This window comes from Abramis brama (genome assembly GCF_963993115.1).
Source record: "Abramis brama genome assembly, chromosome: 24".
NCBI classification, from domain to species: Eukaryota; Metazoa; Chordata; class Actinopteri; order Cypriniformes; family Leuciscidae; genus Abramis; species Abramis brama.
Window position 1 is genome coordinate 4,550,025 of NC_139986.1, and position 24,769 is coordinate 4,574,793.

Consider the following 24,769-nt stretch of genomic DNA (forward strand, 5'->3'; position numbering starts at 1 on the left):
TAAACCCAGGTGCCATTCTGACTTGAATTGAAGCCTAATTGTTGTCCGACAGCTAAACCAAAGTTAGCCTAATCTCTATACGCGTTACCCGTACGCTTATGACCCTGAGACCCGTCGTCGGCAGAGATCTCCCATTACTGCTAAACTCTGAGTTTTTGACTTCACATGGCGGTGGGAAGTGCGCTACATTTGTGTGTGTTCATGTATGGGTTTTTTTTATGCCTGCCCTTTTGGCATTGATTTAAACATGTGGCTAAACATTTCAAGATAAGAGCGGTATTTACCTCTCTGGTGGGGACAGATAACATCCCAGCTCATTACTCCAGCCATGTTGGCTTAAACCCTATCGAACAGACCTTTACACAGTAAGCCATACGGAAGCATTGTTCAGGTTGTTGGAAAAAAAGAATAACGTATCTCTGATTCTAAAGTGGTCGTTTAAAAGTGTTTCTGGAGCCACAATCTTACAAACTCTGTGCTTTCACAACAAACTGCAACAAGAACCAGAGCAAAGAAAACATTCAAACTTGATGAGCAATATCGGTCAAATTTGTTTGGATAAGTTTCATTCCAAAATCTAGAGAGCTGCCTACCTGACATAAACGTTAAGATTTAAGTTATATGATATATTTATATTTCATATAAATATATGTTATATTTATGTTAAATGAGTTGCATATACAATTTCCACCCATTTGGATTACATAGTTTAACCTAAACAAAGTATAACTGACAAATATGTATCAGATTAAGTTTATTAGTTTATGTTAAAACTGTGTAACCCAAAATTATGGAAATTGTACATACAGTTCAAATCCATATACCTTAAATTTAGGTCTAAAAAAAGTGTAGTATCGCAATGTGTTAGTATTTAAATACTATTATTGATTAATATTGTGAATTAGCTTTCTATTTTTATGTTTTAAGTTTTAAATGTAGTCGAAGTATTATAAGTTTTTTTTATATATATATATATATATATATATATATATATATATATATATATAAAAAAATATATCTTACCAATCTAAAATGTTTCAACGGCAGTTTATGTATATATATATATATGCATTATTACTCCAGTCTTCAGTGTCACATGATCCTTCAGAAATTTATAATGTTACAAAAGATTTTTTTGTAAAATGTTAACTATAATAACATTATAGTTAACTATAATAAAACTGCTATATACTGCATACTGTGCAATATATACACTGTATACTGCCACCTTTAAAACAAATTGTATATGTGAAACAGAACACACTATGCAACAAACATTTTTAACAGTAGTTTGTACACTGTTGTCACATGAAAATACTGCATGTTAAATTTAGCGAGAGGGGTCCAATTCTTATCCAGGAATTAATAAAAATGCTGCTTTAAATGCTCGAGCTCTTTAAAGCAGGATGGATTCTGATTGGCTGTCAATGTTTGACAGATTGGCTCTGAATGCGATTCCAACCATATAATTTCTCTGTGTGGTTATAGTTATAGTTATGGTGTGGACTCTGCTACCCAGCTAGAAATTTTTTGTTCTAAAAATGTTCTAAGAACATTAGCATGTATTGTTCTATAAATGTTTTCAGCGGCTAGTTTTAGTTTTGTTCTCAGAATGTTCTTTTAAAAGTTTGGAGAACATTCTTTAAAAACATTATTAAAATGTTTAGTAGTAACATTCTTTTAACATTATTCTCTAACGTTCTTAGAAAGTTTTCAGCGGCTAGTTTTAGTTTTGTTCCCAGAATGTTCTTTTAAAAGTTTGGAGAACATTCTTTAAAAACATTATTAAAATGTTTAGTAGTAACATTCTTTTAACATTATTCTCTAACGTTCTTAGAAAGTTTTCAGTGGCTAGTTTTAGTTTTGTTCCCAGAATGTTCTTTTAAAAGTTTGGAGAACATTCTTTAAAAACATTATTAAAATGTTTAGTAGTAACATTCTTTTAACATTATTCTCTAATTTTCTCAGAACGTTTTCAGCGGGTAGTTTTATTTGTGTTCCCAGAATGTTTTTTTAAATGTTTAGAGAACATTTTCTAAAAACATTATTAAAATGTTTAGTAGTAACATTTTTATAACATTATTCTCTGACGTTCTTATAATGTTTTTAGCGTGTAGTTTTATTTTTGTTCCCAGAATGTTCTTATAAATGTTCGGATAACATTTTTTTAAAAACATTATTAAAATGTTTAGTAATAACGTTCTTATAACATTATTCTCTAATGTTCATAGAACGTTTTCAGCGGGTAGTTTTATTTTTGTTCCCAGAATGTTTTTTTAAATGTTTAGAGAACATTTTCTAAAAACATTATTAAAATGTTTAGTAATAACATTCTTATAACATTATTCTCTAACGTTCTTATAATGTTGTAAGCGGATAGTTTTATTTTTGTTCCCAGAATGTTCTTTTAAATGTTTGGATAACATTATTTAAAAACATTATTAAAATGTTTAGGTGTACCATTCTTACAACATTATTCTCTAACGTTCTTAGAAAGTTTTCAGGGGGTGTTTTTATTTTTGTTCCCAGAATGTTCTTTTAAAAGTTCAGATAACATTTTTTTTTACAACATTATAAAAATGTTTAATAATAATATTGTTAGAACATTATTTCTCCTAAAAGGTAGGATAACATTCTCTAAGAACACTCTAAAAATGTTTTGTGATGATGACCTTCTATAAATGTTTAATCATAACATTTTTAGAACATTATCCCTTTATTCTTATAAAGTTTTTAGCAGGAAGTTTTATTTTTATTCTTAGAACGTTCTTCTAAAAGTTAGGATAACATTCTCTAAAAATACTCTTAAAAATACTACTTAACATTCTTATAAATTTTTTAGTGGGAAGTTTTATTTTTGTTCCCAAAATGTTCTCTTAAACATAAAAAATGCTTAGCTATAACATTGTTAAAACATACAATTTTATTAATCTCTAAAATAAAACAAAAATCTAACAGGTTTATGAATGGCATTCACATAAATTATTAGAAGTTCTGCGTACAGTAGATGCCCAACATTAAATGAAGAACTCAGTAAAGTCCAATGTGCAATCACACGTCTTGACTGCTGTTTGCTCAGAGCGCTCATCATCAGTCTTTGGTTGTCTTGGTTCTTGCAGAAAAAGAATAAAGTCATCTGCATTAATAGGTGTTCTACTGTTCTTCTCTTCTTGTTTTTCAGCTGCTATCCCAGTTAGCAGAATTGAGCTCCATTCTCTGTGTGCATGGTAGAGTTTTTCCTCATAGCCTATAAAAGAAGATCATGCAACAGTGTAAACAAAAATAATACAAATACATATTACATATTAAGATCACAAGCAATATTGACTTTGAAAACTTTCAAAATTAGCCAGCCTAATTATTAATCAGAAATTAATTAGATTAGTTTATTTAAAAGTATAAATATGATACCTTATGAGTATCTATTTTGTTTCTGTAATTTAAAACATATACTTAATCCATTATATACATGTTAAAGGGATACTCCACTTTTTTTGGAAATAGGCTCATTTTATAACTCCCCCAGAGTTAAACAGTTGAGTTTTACCGTTTTCGAATCCATTCAGCCGAGTTTCTGATATTTAGAAGAATGTCAGTAACCAGACAGTTTCTGGTCTCATTGACTTCCATAGTATATATTTTTTCCTACTATGGAAGTCAATGAGACCAGAAACTGTCTGGTTACTGATATTCTTCCAAATATCAGAAACTCGGCTGAATGGATTCGAAAACGGTAAAACTCAACTGTTTAACTCTGGGGGAGTTGTAAAATGAGCCTATTTCCAAAAAAAGTGGAGTATCCCTTTAATAACACAACTAGAGGCTAAATTATTTCAACAAACTACAAACTTGGCTTGAGAAGTGTGAACCTCGAACTCAGGTAGCCTTGAGCACAGCTGCAGCATGTCACAGCACTGCCCACGATGCTTTTGCTCTGATGTAACAGCTCATTTTCATCAGTTATATTGTCTATGGATTGTTACATTTCTTACAGATTTCTGCTTGTTTTAAATCAGATACAGATAAAGTAGTACTGCATTTGAGATAGAACAATTTCTAGTGTGATTTAATCATACCTGTGAATCGTCTCTTTGCTATTAGCTAAGCTGTAAGTTTTAGTTACTTCAAAAGCAGAAAGAAAAATATGCTATAACTTCTGTTTCTTATTGAGAAATCACAGGACAGTGTTGACACTAACTTTTTGTGCTCCAGTAGGTTTCTGTGTGCGCACAATCTGCATGTTAAATGTGAGCTACTGTCTGTGCATATGAAAGCTTGTTTCCGCCATGGAATACAATTTTTAAAAAAGGTAATTGCGAATCACAATTCAAACTTTTTTTTCTCAGAAGTGCGAGATATAAACTCGCAATTGGCCGTTTGAAAGTCAGAATCACAGGATAAATTAGTAAAACCTGAGAAAAAAAAGCAATTCTGGCTTATTTTTTTTTGCTGTCGTTTCTATATGAGAACATTAATGCACTTCATCAATACAGCTGCTCTGAGAGTCACTTCAGCAGCATTTTAGCTTCATTTGAGAAAAACTATCATCATATCATAAAACACAGAGAAACTCAAAGGTCTACACGGCAATCCGTCAAATAAAAGTTTGGTTTAACCTTTGAAGAACGTTTTGCTTAAATCATTACATTTTAAATAATTGGTTATAGCAATTTAATTAAACCATTCAAATGGAATCAAGAAAACAAAAAAAAATTTACTTTTGGGAGATGCGAGAGCGAAGTAGTCCAGTGATAATTAACAGGCAGCCATGGTTAATGCAATTTGCAAAGACCCGCCCCCTTTAGTTACTGTTGCTATGTCCAACAAGCCATGGCGCTCTCACGCCACACATCATGTTGTCACGCAATGAAAAATACATTGCGGATCACAGAAAAAACGCTGAAACGTTTAAACGCAGAGACAAGACAGAGCAGGTTACTTTTGATATGAAAGTTGAAACAAAGTCTCAACGTTTAATTTGTGTAATTTTTTTAGAAAAAAATATTTTTGGTAAAATAAAAATGTAAAAAATACCTGTCAATCAAACTCCCTCGAAGGGTGAATTCTGAGGGGAGTAAAAAAGACAGCTCACAATTCTGATATTTTCTTGCAATTGTGTGTTCTTGCCTCACAATTCTGAGAGAAAAAAAACAACTGTAATTTTACTGATGGAAACAGACAGTAAAAAAGTGGACTTCAAAGATTTCTTATTCTGTAGCTCCCTGTGGGATTTTTTTGACAAGTCCATAAAAATGCATCCATCCATGATAAAAGTACTCCACACGGCTCTGGCAGGTTAATAAAGGCGAAAGGTGAAGCGAAGTGATGCGTTTGTGTAAGAAACATATCCATATTTTATATTTTAGGGCTGGGAATCGATTAAAAAAAGTAACTGATTATTTACACAATTTGCTGTAATTAAATGCAATTAATTGCATTTCCCCCAAGCTTGTAATCATCAATATTTAAACTTAGAATAACCTAATTAAACAACAAAAAGGAAAAAAAGGAACAGAAAATAGCCCTGTATTAAAATAATATTAAACATCAATATATCAATATATTATTATTTTCAATAATCAATCAACATAATAAATTTAACAATTTATTATTATAAAATTTTTTTTCTAATTATCAAAATAAAACATAGTCCTACAAAGCTATTATTACAAGAGCATGTGATCAGAGCAGGTAATTTTACCATTGTTGTCAGCATGACTATACCAGCTCAGTAGGGCTATTTCACAGAAGTCTACTACTGAGAAATTTCACGTTATTTGACTTTGCTTTTCCAGTGCGTGATCGGTACATGATTGGAGCGTTTGGGCCGTTAACGACAGAGCAGAACGTGCAGCGCAAACACGGAGCAGAACATTGAGCAAAGAGCTCAATGTTTGCTCAGTGTTGTGTGTGTGTGTCAGTGCGCCGACACACACACACGGAATGGAGAGCGCGGAGCGGAAAAGACCCGCTCATGAAAGCTGCGCGAGAATAAAACCTGATCGCCAAACACGGAGGGGCGGGACGGCATATTTTGCAGCCTTTTCCGCAACAGGAAGTCATTAAAATGAGGCAAAAAAAGTGCTGCGTTAATTGCATTTTTTTTATAAACTCGTTAAGCATCTCAAATTAATCGCGAAGATTAACGTGTTAATTCCCCCAGCCCTACCATATTTATAATTTTATCGACTTAAATAACTAGCTTCCAGCAGACAGCCATATGCAAGTCAAATTACGCCCAAAGAGTTAGTCAACGCATCGATACGCATATGCGCCTGCAAGGCTACGCATCACTACACTTCGGCCGCCATATGCGTCTATGAGTAGAAAAATGTGTCGTCCCAGTTTTTGATACGCGACGCACCGTTGTATGCAATACTATGCGTTGTTGGTGGGGGCAAAAGTGCAAGTTGCTTGCGTCCGACGTGTTGACTATAAAAGGCTCTTGTCGGTGCATGACATAGGAGTAGCATAAGCTTTGACGGCTCTCGCGGTTCAAACAAACAGGGCTAGGCAATAAATTCAAGCTCCCACATTTCTCTTTATATGATTCTCTTTAATGATAATTTTTCTAAAAATCTCTGTGGAAAGAAAGTCAGATATAAATCTGGGACAGATATAAATCTGGCACGAGGGAGAAAAAAATAGATCATTTTTATTTTGGAGTGCATTGTGCGTTTAAAATTGACTACGGTTTTATAAAATGCAGTGGATACTTACTAGTGATGGACTTGTTTCTCTGTTGGTGCCTGTTCTGCTCCGTAAACATTGGTCCAATGCTTGATCTTAAGAAAATGTAAAAAGTGTGTTAATGTGTGTTAACAGACTATTGATCTGGGTGACATAGGACCATTTTTTATGTTTTCCTTAAGTGTTAGGCTATATAAATCTGGAGAACCCTTACTAACATTAACCATGGTTTTGCAACACTAACTAAATGGTAATAAATTATTGTAATCAATCCACCATAAAAATATTGTTTCTACACTTTACTATAATAAAAACCATGGTTAATTTAGCAAAGGACCCTGGGAACATGTCCTAAAAAGAACAGCTCATCCAAAAAATAGACTCTCTATCGTTATTTACCGGTACTCCATGTTGTTCCAAAACTGTATGAATTTATTTTGTATAACCTTAATTAAGATATCTTGAGAAATGACTTCACTGTTTTTTTTTTTTTTTTTCATAAAATGGGTTCCAATGTTGTTTAATTCCCAACATTCTTGTATTTCAGAGAAGTAAGTCATACAGGTTTGAAAATAATTTCATTTTGAAAGGACATTTATGTTATGTATAAAGACACAATGTTCTCAGTTCACTCATTGTAAAGCTCCTATGCTGAGGTTTATTTTATTTTATTTTTTCAAAATGTTGCAAGTAAAATGTTCTAATTGTGTTAACTTGTCACATTAGAAGAACGTTTTATGAAGAACATTCAACATCTCATCTCTCAATGATATCCTCAAAACATTTCCCTAACGTGACAGAGAGAATGTTCTTCTTTTGTTATCATGAAACATTGGGACAATGTTATATTGAGATCATTGTACAACTTTAACTTTAGCAACATTCCCAAAATATGCTCAAAATGTTGCAAGTAGAATGTTCTTCTTTTGTTATCATGAAACATTGGGAACATTTGTTTCCATAAAATGGGTTCCAATGTTGTTTTATTCCCAACATTCTTGTGTTTCACAGAAGTCATACAGGTTTGAAAATAATTTCATTTTGAAAGGACATTTATGTTTGGGTCAGCTAGGCCCATAAAAACTCATATCAAGAAGACAGGTACAATTTTGACTGGAGGGTTTGGACCAGTGTGCCTTTGAGCAGAGTTTACATGTTCTGCCTCTATTTCACGTGTATTTTACTATGACAATACTCACCGCAACTGAAGATCATGTGGCTGGATAATTTATTCCCAAAATTCCTGGATAATGGGAAACACACACATACAGCAATATTATTAGCTATTTGTATTTACTTACTAAAAGAGACATAAAAAGCTTGCAAATTTTTACTCACCAGCTCAAAAACATATTATGATGATGACTCATCATTTTGACGGTAACGTTAGGCCGATATCCCGCGATCATTCAAAAGCCTAGTTTTCATAGTGTGGTTAGAGTTCCTCTCTGTATAAAGACACAATGTTCTCAGTTCACTCATTGTAAAGCTCAGACTATGCTGAGGTTTATTTTTATTTATTTTTATCAAAAACTAACTTAGCTGACAATATTTAGCCTAACGTTACACATGCAGCCTGAAACATTGACATAATATCGATATTGCTCTAGTCGCATTTAAAATTAGCTTCTCAATTTAACACACTATATTTTGATGTAGCAGAATGTATTTTTATATAAAATAAAGTTATTTACCTTCCGCAGATTGCAATATGTCCGTTACACGTAGGCTACGTTGTTAAAATTCGTTGTCCATTTACATCCCGCAACTCGCTCAAAATAAAAATGTAACAGTACGATGCAAAATAATCCATGTTTTAAACAATGTAAAAGCCACAGAACCGAAGGAGGCTAGTACTGAAGATCCTCCCGAGCAGCAGCAGCGCGCACACACACACACACACTCTCTCACTCTAAAACAGACGAATATTCAAACTTCAAACTTGACCAGTAAAAGGCGCGCATAGCTGCCATTGGCCAGATTCCTGGATGACAGTCTGAATAGCCAATCATGCTCAAAACAACTCGAAGAGACAGCCAATAATGTGGTAACATTGCAATTACAGGAAAAGATTACATGTTTTAAAAGAAAGAATATGAAAAAAATGTGCACGGCTATTTATTTAGTTGTATTTGTAAGCTGGCTGTTATATTTAATCATTTGGTTAAATGGTGTCTTCATTGCAGTGCATGATAAAAAAAAATAAACTTACAATAACATATAAATAATAATAATAAATTACACAAATAATATATACCATGTATAACAACATATATTTACCACTGCTCTGCCAAACAGCAGTTTAAAAGAGCAAACATATTATATATTAAACAGAGCAAACATTGCATATGTAGGCTATTCATATACAATTCTGTATACCTACCTACATGAAAAACTAATGGATTGGTATCATGGTAACATTAGAGTTACATTCATGTGACCCATAATGATCCTTTTGCACTTTAACAAAATATTGACCTTTCCTTTAGAAACACTCTTATGCCTAATAATGTCAACTTGCTTTTCACCCTGTGTGGCACAGTTACACAACCTGTTGGTTTAGGGTTAATCCTCTGTCCAACACAACACTTTGGTAACATTGGCATAATTCTATACAAGTTACAACATATACCCCGGGTTTCACAGGCAAGGTTTAAGCCTGTAGTCCCAGACTAAAATGCACGTTTGAGCTGTTTTACCTGAAAGCAACTTGCACTGACATATCTTAAAATATGTCAGTGCCATTGTTTTGTCTCAAGATGCACACCAGTAATGTTTCTTTTTCTTTTTTCTAAGGCACATTTTTAAAAGCTAATTAAATGCACTAAGGCCTAATCCTGGCTTAATCTAAACTCTGTGAAACCGGGTCTGGGTTAGAAATTAAGGGTTAAGGTTAACCCTAACCCTAACCCTTGTCTACAGACTTTTATTTAACAGCATGGATACTCCAAGGTGTTGACTGCAGTGGTTAGGCCTTTAGCGTTGATACAGGACGAATAACTTCTTACTGTGACAGTCTGTAATGTATTTTAGCAAAGAGTGTTTGTATGGATTGTCCCTAATTAAGCTAGAGCTATTGGTGCATTCAAGTCATGTCATAAAGATCGTATTTACAAGTTGAACGCCAACACAATGATGAGAATATGAGTAGGAAGCTCAGGATTTTCTTTAACCCCGATCTTGAAGAGTTAGGGGTGTGTCAGTGGGAAACATTGTGGGATACCACTATACTTAGGTATTTAGCAGTGACAATGAAGTAAGCTAATGCCTGCACAAAATATGATAGCATTAATATGTAACAGTATAATATGTGATGATAAAGTTTACAGTGGCTTCATTAATTTAAAACATTAAACAAAATTGTAAAACCTCATGAATACAAACTTCCCAGGAGGACTTAAACGCACCATATGTTCCATCGTGAACCCTGTTGGCCTGCTGTCAGACCAGCAAGCTCAATTTAACAATAATTGTGTAGTTTGATTGCTAAATGTTACATTTAAAATGTTCTAGTTTTGTTTACACGTCACATTACAAGAATTTTTTTAAAAAACACTCATCATCTCAGGTCTCAGTGATATACTCAAAACATTTTACGAACGTTGATTTGATAATGTTCCTCCTCTGTTATTATGGAACATTGTGCCAATGTTTTACTGAGAACATTATATAATCTGTTATCTCAACAACATCCTCAAAACATCCTCAAAATGTTGCAAGTAAAATGTTCTAATTGTGTTAACACATAACATTACAAGAACGTTTTATAAAGAACATTCAACATCTCATCTCTCAATGATATCCTCAAAACATTTTCCTAATGTGACAGAGAGAATGTTCTTCTTTTGTTATCATGAAACATTGGGACAATGTTATATTGAGATCATTGTACAAACTTTAACTTTAACAACATTCCCAAAATATCCTCAAAATGTTGCTAGTAGAATGTTCTTCTTTTGTTATCATGAAACATTGGGACAATGTTATATTGAGATCATTGTACAAACTTTAACTTTAGCAACATTCCCAAAATATGCTCAAAATGTTGCAAGTAAAATGTTCTAATTGTGTTAACTCATCACATTAGAAGAACATTTTATAAAGAACAATAAACATCTCATCTCTCAATGATATCCTCAAAACATTCTACAAATGTGACAGAGAGAACGTTCTTCTTTTGTTATGACAAAACATTAAGACAACGTTATTTTGAGATCATTGTACAAACTTTAACTTAAACAACATTCCCAAAATATGCTCAAAATGTTGCAAATAAAATGTTCTAATTGTGTTAACTCGTCACATTAAAAGAACGTTTTATAAAGAACAATAAACATCTCATCTCTCAATGATATCCTCAAAACATTTTCCTAATGTGACAGAGAGAATTGTTCTTCTTTTGGTTTTATGAAACATTGGGACAATGTTATATTGAGATCATTGTACAAACTTTAACTTTAATAACATTCCCAAAATATGCTCAAAATGTTGCAAGTAGAATGTTCTTCTTTTGTTATCATGAAACATTGGGACAATGTTATTTTAAGATCATTGTCCAAACTTTAACTTTAACAACATTCCCAAAATATGCTCAAAATGTTGCAAGTAAAATGTTCTAATTGTGTTAACTCGTCACATTAGAAGAACGTTTTATGAAGAACATTCAACATCTCATCTCTCAATGATATCCTCAAAACATTTTCCTAACGTGACAGAGAGAATGTTCCTCTTTTGTTTTTATGAAACATTGGGACAATGTTATTTTGAGATCATTGTACAAACTTTAACTTTAACAACATTCCCAAAATATGCTCAAAATGTTGCAAGTGGAATGCTCTTCTTTTGTTATCATGAAACATTGGGACAATGTTATATTGAGATCATTGTACAAACTTTAACTTTAACAACATTCCCAAAATATGCTCAAAATGTTGCAGGTAAAATGTTCTAATTGTGTAAACTCGTCACATTAGAAGAACGTTTTATAAAGAACAATAAACATCTCATCTCTCAATGATATCCTCAAAACATTTTCCTAATGTGACAGAGAGAATGTTCTTCTTTTGTTATGACAAAACATTGGGACAATGTTATATTGAGATCATTGTACAAACTTTAACTTTAACAACATTCCCAAAATATCCTCAAAATGTTGCAGGTAAAATGTTCTAGTTGTGTTAACTCGTCACATTAGAAGAACGTTTTATAAAGAACAATAAACATCTCATCTCTCAATGATATCCTCAAAACATTTTCCTAACGTGACAGAGAGAACGTTCTTCTTTTGTTATGACAAAACATTAAGACAACGTTATTTTGAGATCATTGTACAAACTTTAACTTTAACAACATTCCCAAAATATGCTCAAAATGTTGCAAGTAAAATGTTCTAATTGTGTTAACTCGTCACATTAGAAGAACGTTTTATAAAGAACATTCAACATCTCATCTCTCAATGATATCCTCAAAATATTCTATAAATGTGACAGAGAGAATGTTCTTCTTTTGTTTTTATGAAACATTGGGACAATGTTATATTGAGATCATTGTACAAACTTTAACTTTAACAACATTCCCAAAATATTCTCAAAATGTTGCAAATAAAATGTTATAATTTTGTTAACTCGTCACATTAAAATAACGTTTTATAAAGAACATTCAACATCTCATCTCTCAATGATATCCTCAAAACGTTTTCCTAACGTGACAGAGAGAACGTTCTTCTTTCGTTATAATGAAACATAGGGACAATGATATTTTGAGATCATAGTACAACTTGTTATTTCAGAAACATTCCCAAAACATCTTTTGAATGTTGCAGTTAAAATGTTATATCTTAGTTTTCATATAACGTTATAGGAACATTTTTTTAAATGAGAAAACATCCTTAAAATGTTCGGTAAACATTACATTCAAATGTTTTCTTTAGAACATTAACCAAACTTGTAGGGAATGTTAGCGAAAGTTCTGAGAACGTTCCCTGCTAGCTGGGTATTCTTTTATATTTAGAACTGTATCTTTACCGTTATCTTTATAGTTATCGTTCTTGGTGTGAACGGGTCTTAAGGCAGCATCAGATGTATCCCATACAAGGCAATCCCAGAATGCATAGTGACAGTGAAGGAAATCATAAAAAACTAATATACAGCCTACATAATACACATTTTTACTAAACACTGTGATTAACAAATAAAAATAACTAACAGTAATTAAAAATGAGGTGTATTGTAGTATCAAGCTGTTAGCTTAGCAACATGCTAACACCAAACGTTACTGGAATCAACGGTAAACAAGTTTGTTTTTTGATGCCTGTGTAGAACATATGAGGTTCAGTGTGGGTTAGATGCGGATTTAGACGGCACTCAGTAGACAGTGAGGCTCACTAGGGTCTGAAACAGAACTGTAATTACAACATGGCTTTATGTCTGTGTTTTACATGAGGATTAGCAAACAAAAGCTCGAACTCCAGGAAATAAAAACGTTAAAACACTCGCAGACTCCTCTGCTCAGAAATTGAATCACAAGAACAAATAACAGGATGACATAATTGAAGACAAAAGGTTTCCACTGAGGTAATGGTTTATATTTTGTAATTAATACACAGTTTATTGAGAGTGGTATTCTCACAAACACCTTGAAATCCCCACCTCTCCTCTCAGGGGCTGACTGAAGAAATTCACAGCCGTTCCCTTGACAATATTATCTCCAACGAGCAGACAATTTGCCTCTTTGTTTAAGACACGAATACCACTGAAACTTCATTATGGAAAATCCCATAAATAAAAGGCAGTCGGTGTGGAGTTATTGAGATCCGCTGTACTGAGGCTAACATTCCCGCATATAATAGGCCTTTTTTCATCTTTTTTTTTCTCTTCTCGTCTCGACTGAGGAGTAGATCAAGTGAAGGTTGCGTCGACCTCTTGCATGGCCTACATTCTAATGGGGGAGCTAATTGCATAATTTGTTTTAGAATTAACGGCTAATAGCAGCCGCTCTCCGATCCGCAGCCAAACTCCCCCACCCTCGCTTCCCATTTAACTGGAATTTACGGAGGCTTTTGACAATGACTCATCAACACTAACGCCAACTAAAGTCAACAGGAACTCCGGTTATGAAACGGCTCAATCGGAGTTCATGTGCAGATGGAGTCGCTAGGTTATATAGCATCATGCTAATACGTCTGAAAGCAAGTTGTTTAAAATCAGTTAAGGAATAATGCTAATCATGTCATGTTGGAATAACCATGTGTTCAGTTATGGGCACTTTTATGTCACTTTCTATTAAAACTTAAAGGTTTCAACCTTATTTTGTTACATGAAGGTCACAATAAAACAGTTGTGGGAACATTTTAACATGCCTTCATTATTTACCTTTGTCTTTTATGTATAGATTTTCTTGTTTTACCCATGTCGTAGACCCAGACTTTCTTTAAACATGAAAATCCAACATACGGAGATATGCCTGAAATATGATATCATGTGAAAAACGCAACAAAAATCAAAATAACGATCACTTGCGAACAGAATAATTGACAGAATAAGAGACGCAAAGTGTGAATTTATTTATTTGTGTGTATTTAGCATACATACAATGCAAATTAAATTAGCCTTAAAAATACAATTGTTGACAAATAATTTATTCCAAAAATGTTTGACAAGACATTTCCGACATGAATGTTAATAAACTAAATATGTTAATAAAATATTTGATGGAAATAACATTTGCAGTTTGCAAAAACTTTGTTTATGTAATTTCTTAGTGTAATTTTTTGAGTCCAAAAAATATGAAAACACAAAACAATTTGGAATCTGTAGCTTTAAAACCTTTTATGAAGGTTATGACTTTATTATGCCAATTTATTGTATCTATCTGGTACACTTTCTTCAATATTCAATATTTTGCAAGACCATGTAGTGTTGATTTATAGGGATAGTTCAACCAAAAATGAAAATTCTGTCATTGTTTACTCACCCTCGAGTTGTTCCAAACCTGTATGAGTTTCTTCCTTCTGTTGAACACAAAAGAAGATATTTTGAAGAATGTTGGTAACCAGACAGTTGACGATAGCCATTGACTTCCATAGTATTTTTCTTCCTACTATGTAAGTCAATGGCTACCGTCAACTGATTAGTCACCAACATTCTTCAAAATATCTTCTTTTGTGTTCAACAGAAGAAAGACCCTCAAGTTGTTCCAGACCTGTATGAGTTTGAGTAAAGGATGACAGAATTTTCATTTTTGGATGAACTATCCCTTTAATGTAGCAATGATTTATTATTATTTCTTTTTTTACATGAACAATAAAGCCCTATACCCATTATGACATTATAAGTATCTAAATCTAAATAAATCTTAACCCTAACAACATGTGAATAGTTTGAATCAATGAACTGGCATCTCTGATTATCAATAAAGGCTGGATTGTCAATCTCACTCAAACCAGGCAATAACTTGGGCTCCACACGATGTAATAACCAAAGAGAATTGCCAAAGGAAACCAAACAAACAAAGCTCAGCTAAAACACAGAGAGGCAGAGACAGAGACTGGGTGCGAGATTCAATCAATAGCGTGTGATCCACCTGTCAGTCAAACCCCCTTAGACTCTTATGAGCTTTCAGGCCTTCAGAAACTCACCCACTGTTGACAGAGACTCTCTCTAGTTTGAGTATGCTTAGTTAAAAAGCTTATTAGGAACTTTCTTTTTTACAAAATGAGGGGGGAAGAGCCAAAAATACATTAGTTTCTACATCAGTTCCTACTTGATGAACCAAAACTTTATTGCTAGCAACCAACTGTAGCAATGAATGATATATTTTTCCCAATCACTTGACTTCATCCTCAGTATCCAATGATCTGTGTCCTTGCATCTCCGACACAATGATACGATCTATTACAGCTCACTCGCAATGCTTCAGGCGTCCAGTTTAATTATGGTGCTGCTAAAGTGCAACCTTCATAGTACATTACCACAGTGGCATAGAAATAATAGGAAAAAAGGTTCATAATGGTGAACGGATTTTTATTATTTGGTAAATAATGGCTGGTTGTTCAAACTTTCCATCAGGGTCGGTGTTTGGAATTTGATTGTAACCTCAGGTCCTGTTCTCTATTATGCCTCATTGGAACCTAATATTGCTTTGCATTGTGTTTTAAATTGAAATATGACAGCACCACTGAAAGGACACATTTTTAAGGAGCGGTTTCATTCGCTTCTATTCTACATTTTTACATTTAGCTTTTCAATTACGTGAGCAGAGCTATTGTCATCCATCGTGCTGTGTTCGGAGTGAGAAAATTCATTGTGCAAACCATCTTCATTCCCAAGCGTTTGCACAGTTACAGACGATTAAAGTCGCAGATGTCGTAATGCAAAGGAGTTGATCAATTCGTCTGCACATTTGTAGTTAGTTAAAGGAATAGATTACCCAAAAATGAAAATTCTCCAAACCCATATGGTGTTGTCTTGTTTGTAGAACACAAAAATGAGAAGTTTGTAGGAATCTTTCTGCAACTATTGTCCATACAACTTTTCAAAGCCCTTTTAAACACAAGGTAGCATTTTCCTATGAATTTCTTCAATTTGATTTGTACGAAAATGTCAAATCTTTTTGAAAAAAGCAAGCATGAATGTCTACCTCTAACCCCTGCACATTTTATGCGACTCTTGACTCTTTAAAGATGAATGGATTCTGATTGGCTGCTAGTGTTATTATCGTTCATCAGCTGGAATAAATCGTTAACATTATGGTTGTGCTGTGGGCTAATAGAGTTATAATGATTAATAACACATTATAGTTATCGTCCCCTGTGTGAACATCCCCTTTAACTAACAATTCGCCAAAACGCAAACTATTTAGAATTTCCATCAGATTACTACTTTTAAGGTGCTTCTGATATGGTCATTAGTTGATGTATGGAAAAGAACTGTGCAAAGATTCTTACAAAATTCTCCTTTAAATGTTCCATAGCAAAAAAAAAAAAAAAAAAAAACAGCATGTGGGACTGAATGCCTCAGAAGTTCAGGTCATGGTGTGATATCTACTACATCATATGTTCAAGATGACAAATCTTTACTTTGTTCCCAAACCCAACAGGGAACATTGGTCAAAAAGCCCTCACATGTTCCTACAGGAGCCAAAATGGATAGCATGCTAGTCAGGGAAGACCATGGATAATGAGAAAATGGTTAAATGTGGAACACATACCTGTTGAAAGAGTCCCAGCGTGGGGTGAACATCCATTTGAGAGGCAAAAGAAAAAAGAGAGAGAGAGAAAAAGAGAAAAAATATAGTGAACCGATATTAGTTGTTACATTGCTGCAATGTCTTTCACATAACCTTTCACCCACTAACACAAGAGAAAGCGAGGACGAGAGGTTGCTGATTGACAGTTTGAGCGGGCCATCAGTAGATTTCATTCCAGATTGCAGTGTTATCAACAGAGATAGGTAGAGGTTATCGCTGACCGCATGCTCTGCATTCTGAAACACGCTAACTGTCGCATCACACGAAGAGGAACCCACGCTGAGAATGCCGGATGCGTGATAACAGTGAACGTTACGCTTTCAGAACACACTAGATTAAAGTTGGAGCTTTTAATGTTGACCTGAAATGAATTTGGAAAATTCCCACCACCTGTGCTTGAGAAGAAAACAGCAACAAAGAAAGAGGATGTTGCACTAGCTGGGCAGACTTTTTTTTTTCCCATTAGGTTTATGCATAAACCATAACATCTTTGCCACAGAATTGTATTGCAAAGTTACTGCCCAAAAAACCCCCCAAAAAACATGAAGTTCGTTGAACATGTTGATTACATGTAGCAACAGCAAGATATGACGTCACACAATATGCAGTAAATTAAGCCATTGCATTGCATACAAAAGCAATATGAAACAAAAATATTAATAAAAGAACAGCAAAAGTGAAAAAGATAAGACAAAAATATCAATCCATTGCCTTGGCCAACAGAAACTTTGAGGCTCGTAGATTTTTGATTTTATGTTTTTGAAATAGTTCTTGCAGCATTTATTTGATCAAAGACACAGCAGTTTTCTATCATACTATATTTTAAAATGTAATTTATTCCTGTGATCAAAGCTGAATTACTCCAGTCTTTAGTGTCACATGATCCTTCAGAAATCATAATAATATGCCGATTTTCTGCTCAAGAAACATTTCTGATTATTATTATCGATATTGTAAACAAAGTTGTGCCACAGCATACATTGTGTACAATAAATGTCTTAAATGTCTCTTTTCATCAATTTCTTGCATATTTGCATAATAAATGTACTAAAAAACAAACCTTACATACCCCCAATTTTTTTTTTTTTTTTTTTTTAACAGTAGTGTACAATGTCACTGCTGTGTAATTGGACTTTTGTCTCAAAATCTTATAGTTAATGAGATACAGCAACCCATGTGACAACTTGCCCCGGTTGATGCTCTCTTTTCCTGAATCATTTGTAATTGGAAAGGATAAAGAGCCTGCTGACAGCAGCATTATCAGTTATTTACTCCCGATGGTGACTGTACTTGACTGGCAGTATCTGTAGCAATCATCACAGGTCATTCAGCCCAGAGTAAATGGCTCTTTTAAATTCCGTATATCACATGCCCATTTTCCGGAGAGTTGCAGTGTCATCAGATTAAAGAGGCGCTAAATGCTAACTCACCGCGCCGCCAATATGGTTCACAGACTGCAAATGTCCCTTGCCAAAATGTTTTCTGAAATTAGCCGTGTTATAAACATAAGCACTTTAAATGCACATACATTTGCATGTATGTTTCCTGCAATGATTCACAGTGAATGCTTATGTTTTCCACATTAAAGGTATTTTTCCGATCAGGGCACGTGGATATAAAGACGGCTGGGTTAAATATCTGATTAAAAAGATAAAAGGGAGAATAAAAAAACTGATAATTTTAAGCCCATTAATAAATCACATAAAATAACCCAGGAAAATATGAACATACAGTAGTAGCTGTTTTAAAACCTAGTAAGCTGTAGGCAGCAGTTTAAGGCATTATAGGTGCACTTATTCCACAAGGTGTAGCCGTGAAACAGAGACCAATCCCAGAATGCATTTCAGAAAACTCAGTGAAAAAAAATAAATCCAATATAGCAGCTGAAATAAGTGAAATGCTGATATTAAATGATTCATCTAGTGGCAGAAATATCAACAAAAATAGTTCAGTATAATTGAAAAATTGCTATTTTACTCAGTATGTGTAAGTGCTGTGCATTTTTATTTTTTTTATTTTTTTTAGAAACGTACCACATTGATTCTAGAAAAGTCAACAGTCAATATTAGCAACAATATAAACTAGGGCTGCACGTTTTCAAGTTTTTCATTAACCGTTAACCGAAGCCCTTAGCGGTTAATACTCGGTTAACCATATGTGCGCGCCGCAACCCCGAGATAGGCGTAATTTGCGGGTGGGACATGTCCACTCCCCACCACTATTTTCTAAGGTCGATATTGTCCCCACCACTTTTGAAACATCTCGCGGCACGAATACCAATAAATAAACAAAACATCTCCAGTTAACTAGCAGAGCATTCATTTTGTTCGTTTTTTTTAGGCGATCTAGCGCTGAAATATTTAGTTTTTTTAAATCAAGTGATCAAAGTGCTCGTTGCCGCTGCGATCGAGAAGGGTCTTGCAAAACGTGCTGAGGTATTATTAATTCGTGGCCACGAAACAATTCACCTGAATATTCACCAATTCACATACAAAAAAAATGAATAAAAAGCTGTACGAGAATAGTCGGCCTTCACTTAAGAGCTATCTTCACAGGTAAGAAAAACAGTTTAATAATTATTATTAGCCTAAATCGTGGCCACGAAATAATTCACCTGAATATTCACCAATTCACAAAAAATAGGTCTTTAGCATTCACTAATTAAAACTATAAAACTGTTTTTGGCCACGTTGTAATTCTTAAATCAAAATGAGGGAGGGTATTAGTTCAACGTGTCCACGATTTATTAAAACAAGGGAACAAATAAGTCGTCGTAACAACTAATTATTTAGATCAGTGGACAGGGCGCATAAGAACAAACAGTGAGCCCGGCCGCGCGCGCGCTCTCACCGCCTTCAAACAACACGAGCGCTGCATTGCTCTCTCTCCCTCGCGCATAAGACAATAGTAAAAGGTCGGAAGACCGATTGTGTTTTATAGATTAGTAGTTTGTTCATATAAAGTGTTTGATTAGCAAGTACATGTTTAGGAAATGCATAATACAAATTGTATGGGTTAGGCTAATGTAACGGTAAACGGACTCTGCGGGTAAAACTGTGGTGATGAAACCGCGCATGCGCGGGGTAAAACTGCTGTGGTAAAGCTCTGCAGACAGATGTTATTGTGCTGCGATCAGTGGCGCGGATACTATGTTTGTTTCTTGCTCGTGCACAGCCTTCACTCTCGGACGCGCGCTTTCTTTGCCCGCTTCATATTAGAAAACTGGTCTAGCGGTCTCTGGTGGTGCAAAAATGTATTACAACTAAATTCAATGCACGCCATTGACGCCACTTAACCGAGCAAAATGTTTCACTCGGTTACGCAATTTTTAACGGTTAATCGGTTAATCGGTTAACCATGGACACCCCTAATATAAACAACTTTTTTGAAATCAATTGTGATTCCCCATCGGTCACTTATGATGTACCATCTCTGGTAGAATTGAGCTTTAGAAGGAAGCTGCCTTAGGCAGGAGCCGGACGCAAGCTTTTGGTGTATGTACTCAGAGTATGTACTCAGGGTTTGACATTAACTTATTTTGCTCACCAGCCACTGTGGCTAGTGGTTTTCCAAAGTTACTAGCCACTCAGCATTTTCACTGGCCACAATTTTGACATCGATACCATGGGGAAAAAGTGGTAGCAGGAATATTAGGCTGCTGTCACTTTAAGACCAGACACACGGATCCATTATACGGTTACACATGCGTTTTCGTTCTTAAAACATAATTGACTGTGTTTACGTGAATACTCACCAAGACCGGCATTTTGACATTATTTTGTGTGTATTTGACTGTTTAACCACAATAAGCAGTGAAAAAGAACTCAATTTAGTGCTGAGAGGCGGCTTTATGTGCCGCACTTTTGGTGTGAGTACGAAATCTGCAGGACTGAGTAAAATTATGTGCAATACGCGCAATCCCACACTGAAATTCAAGCCCTGTAACAGCAACAATATTCATCTGGAGCAAATGAAACGAGTGAGTGAGTGGAGGCGGGTTTGTGTGTAACTCACTGACGGAGAGATGAGAGAGAGAGAAAGTGTCCTGTGTCTATTCTGTGGAAAATGAGTATTGGGAGTGTTTCAGATATTTTAGTATTGATGTGTATCGAATATTTTTGAACTTAGTTTATCATTTCAGATGCCTTTTTAAAATACTACAGTTGAAAATGTATATATTACATATAAAATTCAACCGTCTGGCTAGTACACTGAAAAAAATGATTCATTGACTAGTTGAATTTACTAAAAGAAATTATGTTACGTTATTACGTTAATGCATTTGTTTAAATGTAGCTAAAATCAATTGCGTGGAACCACTTACAATAATTTTTTTCAGTAAATTCAATGATTTCAGTAAATTCATTGAATTTTCTAAATGTTTTTATCGTAAGTGGTTCCACGCAATTGATTTTAGCTACATTTAAGCAAATGCATCAAGTTGAACTTAGTTGAACGTAATGCATTTGTTTAAATGTAGCTAAAATGAATTACGTGGAACCAATTAACATAATTTTTTTTAGTAAATTCAACTAAGTCAATAAATCATTTTTTTCAGTGTAGGAGTGACTGCTGAAATACACCTGCATTTGGTGGCTGTTATTGTCAAGCCCTGTATGTATTTAAAATGTATACATACAAATGTCAAATACACTATCCATAAGTCAGATTTTTTTTTTTTTTTTTTTATGCATAGTGTCAAATACACTATGCATAACCCCCCCGCAATATGCACATAAACACATACTCATGCAATTTCAGCTGGCCTGGCTGACGTTTCAGTTACTAGAAAGTGTGATAGAGAGCATACTTGCAGGCATGGTGATGTTGGCAGAGGTTCACAGGGATCATCCCATAGCAGGATGTGGATTACATTCGCATTAACATGTGGCTTTAGCTGTGCGCTGGGTCATGCCCTGTGCTGCCCGCACAAGTGAGGACTCGTCTGTCCAGGCCGAAACCGTGTTTTTTTGTTTTTTTTCCAAACATGATAGAGCATCATTTTTGAATATGTTTCGCCGCAATACGTAACCATGAAATAAGACGTTCATCTGTTTCGGATAAACCTGAAAATAATCTTAGTGCCACTTACTTTAAAAGGGTTGTGGAATGGGCAAGAAACAACATAAAATGTTGCAGATATGTTGACACAGGCACATTTCTCAAATGAGCCTGGGTTGGTTTTAAAAGAAGATCTGCTAATGCTTTTAAAAATGATTAGAGTACATTTTCTGCTCTTAAATCTTCCAATCTTCCCCATTTACTTTCATTGTGTACGTGTTTAATTTTGTTACTAAAGAAAGCAAGGAAAACATATGTTTTGTTGTAATCAACAATACACCACAAATGCTCTCGACTGAGCCTAAACTATGTTGAACCCATAATATTAATTTAAAGATGCTAGCTTTTAGCACAAGAAAAGAACAGAATAAACGTATTGCTCATTCCCAAACCCCAACCAGACTTTTACTAGCATTTCTCAAACATGGTGGTATAATTGATGTATCTGTAGCTGCAGGCAGACTCAGAAAGGGAGGCCTGATGTACTCTCTTTTCTTTTTTCTACCCCATCCCTCTTTCACCACCTGCCACATGTTGCTACGCCAGATCTCCCTCCATCAAGACGAGCGATTCCAGCGAATGAAAGACGACTCGCACTCTCTTATTCAGTCTTCCATCAGACAGCATCCGACTCACACACATGCGTGACTGTGCAATTAAGACCAAACGTCACGGAAAAGCATAAATCAGTCGCAGCGAAAGAGTGTGTGAGGAAGAGGCCTGCTGTTTATTAAACTTCATTACAGGCAAATACATATTGATGTGAATGTACATTGTTGTCTAAAAGAGGCCAGGCATGGAAATATCACTCTGACAGCCCACTAAATATGATATACGTCTTCTACAAATAACACCATATTTATCATGAAATTAGGCAGTTAAGACTGTTCACTTTGCATGTGGAGAACTGTTCAACGAAGCAGAATCTTTAAGATACAGTAGCTGCCAAAAGGCATGCAGAACACACTCTCTCAGAATACATTCTCTCATTTATGTATTGTAATGTTGTTTGTTTTCCGCTTAATTAAACTTTCATTAATTAGCATCCTGTCACTTAATGTTTAATTGTAATTGGAGGACAATCCAGCAGATCTTGTGAGGAACAATAATATATGTCAAGAACATTTGTATGGTATTTGCTCAAATACAGCTGACATCAGTCTTGAACATACATACACCAGATTTTTTTTTATTAGTGGGTTCAGGACACTATAGTTCAATTATGTAAGTGAGGATAGCAAAATAAAAGTAAACTGTGACATATTATACCCAAAAAATCTTCATACAGTGGTCTACCAGTATTTATTTATTTTTAATTTGGGACCAAAAAATATTCAGACACTTTGCCCTGACCATGTTTTGCTTAAGTGTTTTTTTTTTTTTTTCTTTAATTGCTAATGCAACCTTTTTACCACAGACTGAACAAAATGAAGCATTGCTTGGTAATTGGTTGACCTAAATTAGTATTATCTAATAGTGTATTTACATTTAACAGCTGACAGATATTCAACCTAATTCATTTGTGAGACAGTCTAACAGAAGGATTGCCAAAACCAGTGAAATATCAACCGATTTGATAACTCTAAGTTCTTGTCATATAACCATTTTCGAAACTATAGCGAATAAACTGTGAGAAATGTTGAAGGTGTCTGAATGAATTTTGGGTTGACTGTATGTTTTTTTGGAGTCCTGCAGGAACCATAACTCTTATCCTGATCCTTGGTGGAAACCAATTTTCCTTCCCAACTGCTCTACCGCCACATCCAGCTCGCAAGTCTGCCTATAGTGGTCCATTTCTGCAGTTACACGCTCCTGCTAGCTGGCAAGCATTGAATCCTGCTGAGAAAGCCCAACAACGGGCACCATTCAGTCACTGCCAGGCTGAATGACCCAGTACATGGCTCAGCTGTACACTAGCATATCAATTCCCCCTAAAAACAATGAACCCAAGCCGAGTGACTAACAGACCAACGAAGCGACAAGTGAGAAAAAGTCACACATAGATGCCTGTCAACAATACCTAATTGGCAACGCATTTGTTTGTCATTCACTGAACTTTAGCACTTTCCATAAACCCAACAGTCTAATTAGAACTTGATGGTTACATGAAAATGTGTCATTATTTTCTGAGGAAACGCCACAGACACGTGCACAGCATTTGGCGTCGAGCTAATTAAATCTATTCTGTCTATGCACGGCAAATGAACCTTGATGAGCAATGTGATCTTATTAAATGACAGCACGACAAATCCACCACTGTGCCTTGGTGTAATGGGTGCAATGTTTTCCTGACAACAGACCTCAGCGGCACCGTCGCACGAACAGCTGGGAGCTGGCAGACCACAGAAGTTGTGTTTTTCTGCTCTCACTCAATCACTGACTCATCCATGACCAATCTGATCAAAGCGCTAGCTAACTATTTAAGAGCAGCGCTGATCTTGTCAACGGAATTACTGACTTTTTGTATTTATTTTGTTTACTGAAAATGTTCATAGACTAAGGGTTTTTGGTTTTGTAAGACGAGACAATAATTCAATTAATTGCAACGTTTTTTATAAATTATATTTTTATATTAATTAAGGTATACTGTGTCATTCAATGCAAACCATTTTTTTTTTTTTTTTTTTTTAAATAAGAAATGTATTAAAATAATTGAGTGAACAATTAGGCCTACATTAGGTGTTAACTTTACACCATAACTAATTCTACATTATGTTGATAAATGTTTAAAATGACAAATGCTTAAACATTTAAAAAAAAAATTCAAATATCG

General features: G+C 34.6%; 1 protein-coding gene and 1 long non-coding RNA gene across 3 annotated transcripts in view; both read right to left on the bottom strand.

Annotated features, from left to right (window-relative positions):
* The window catches only part of adarb2 (adenosine deaminase RNA specific B2 (inactive)), a 187,889-nt gene that overhangs the window by 93,944 nt on the left and 69,176 nt on the right, over positions 1-24,769 (bottom strand). The gene's annotated exons all lie outside the window — the stretch shown is intronic.
* On the bottom strand, positions 2,901-8,822 carry LOC311075383. Of its 2 annotated transcripts, XR_014604483.1 has the most exons (6): positions 8,385-8,822; positions 8,029-8,138; positions 7,890-7,933; positions 6,721-6,785; positions 5,035-5,136; positions 2,901-3,247 (listed from the first exon to the last, which is right to left on the bottom strand). It is a non-coding gene; the product is annotated as an uncharacterized lncRNA (long non-coding RNA). The 2 variants fall into 2 exon arrangements; XR_014604484.1 differs by lacking the exon at positions 5,035-5,136 and having other exon boundaries at positions 8,385-8,609.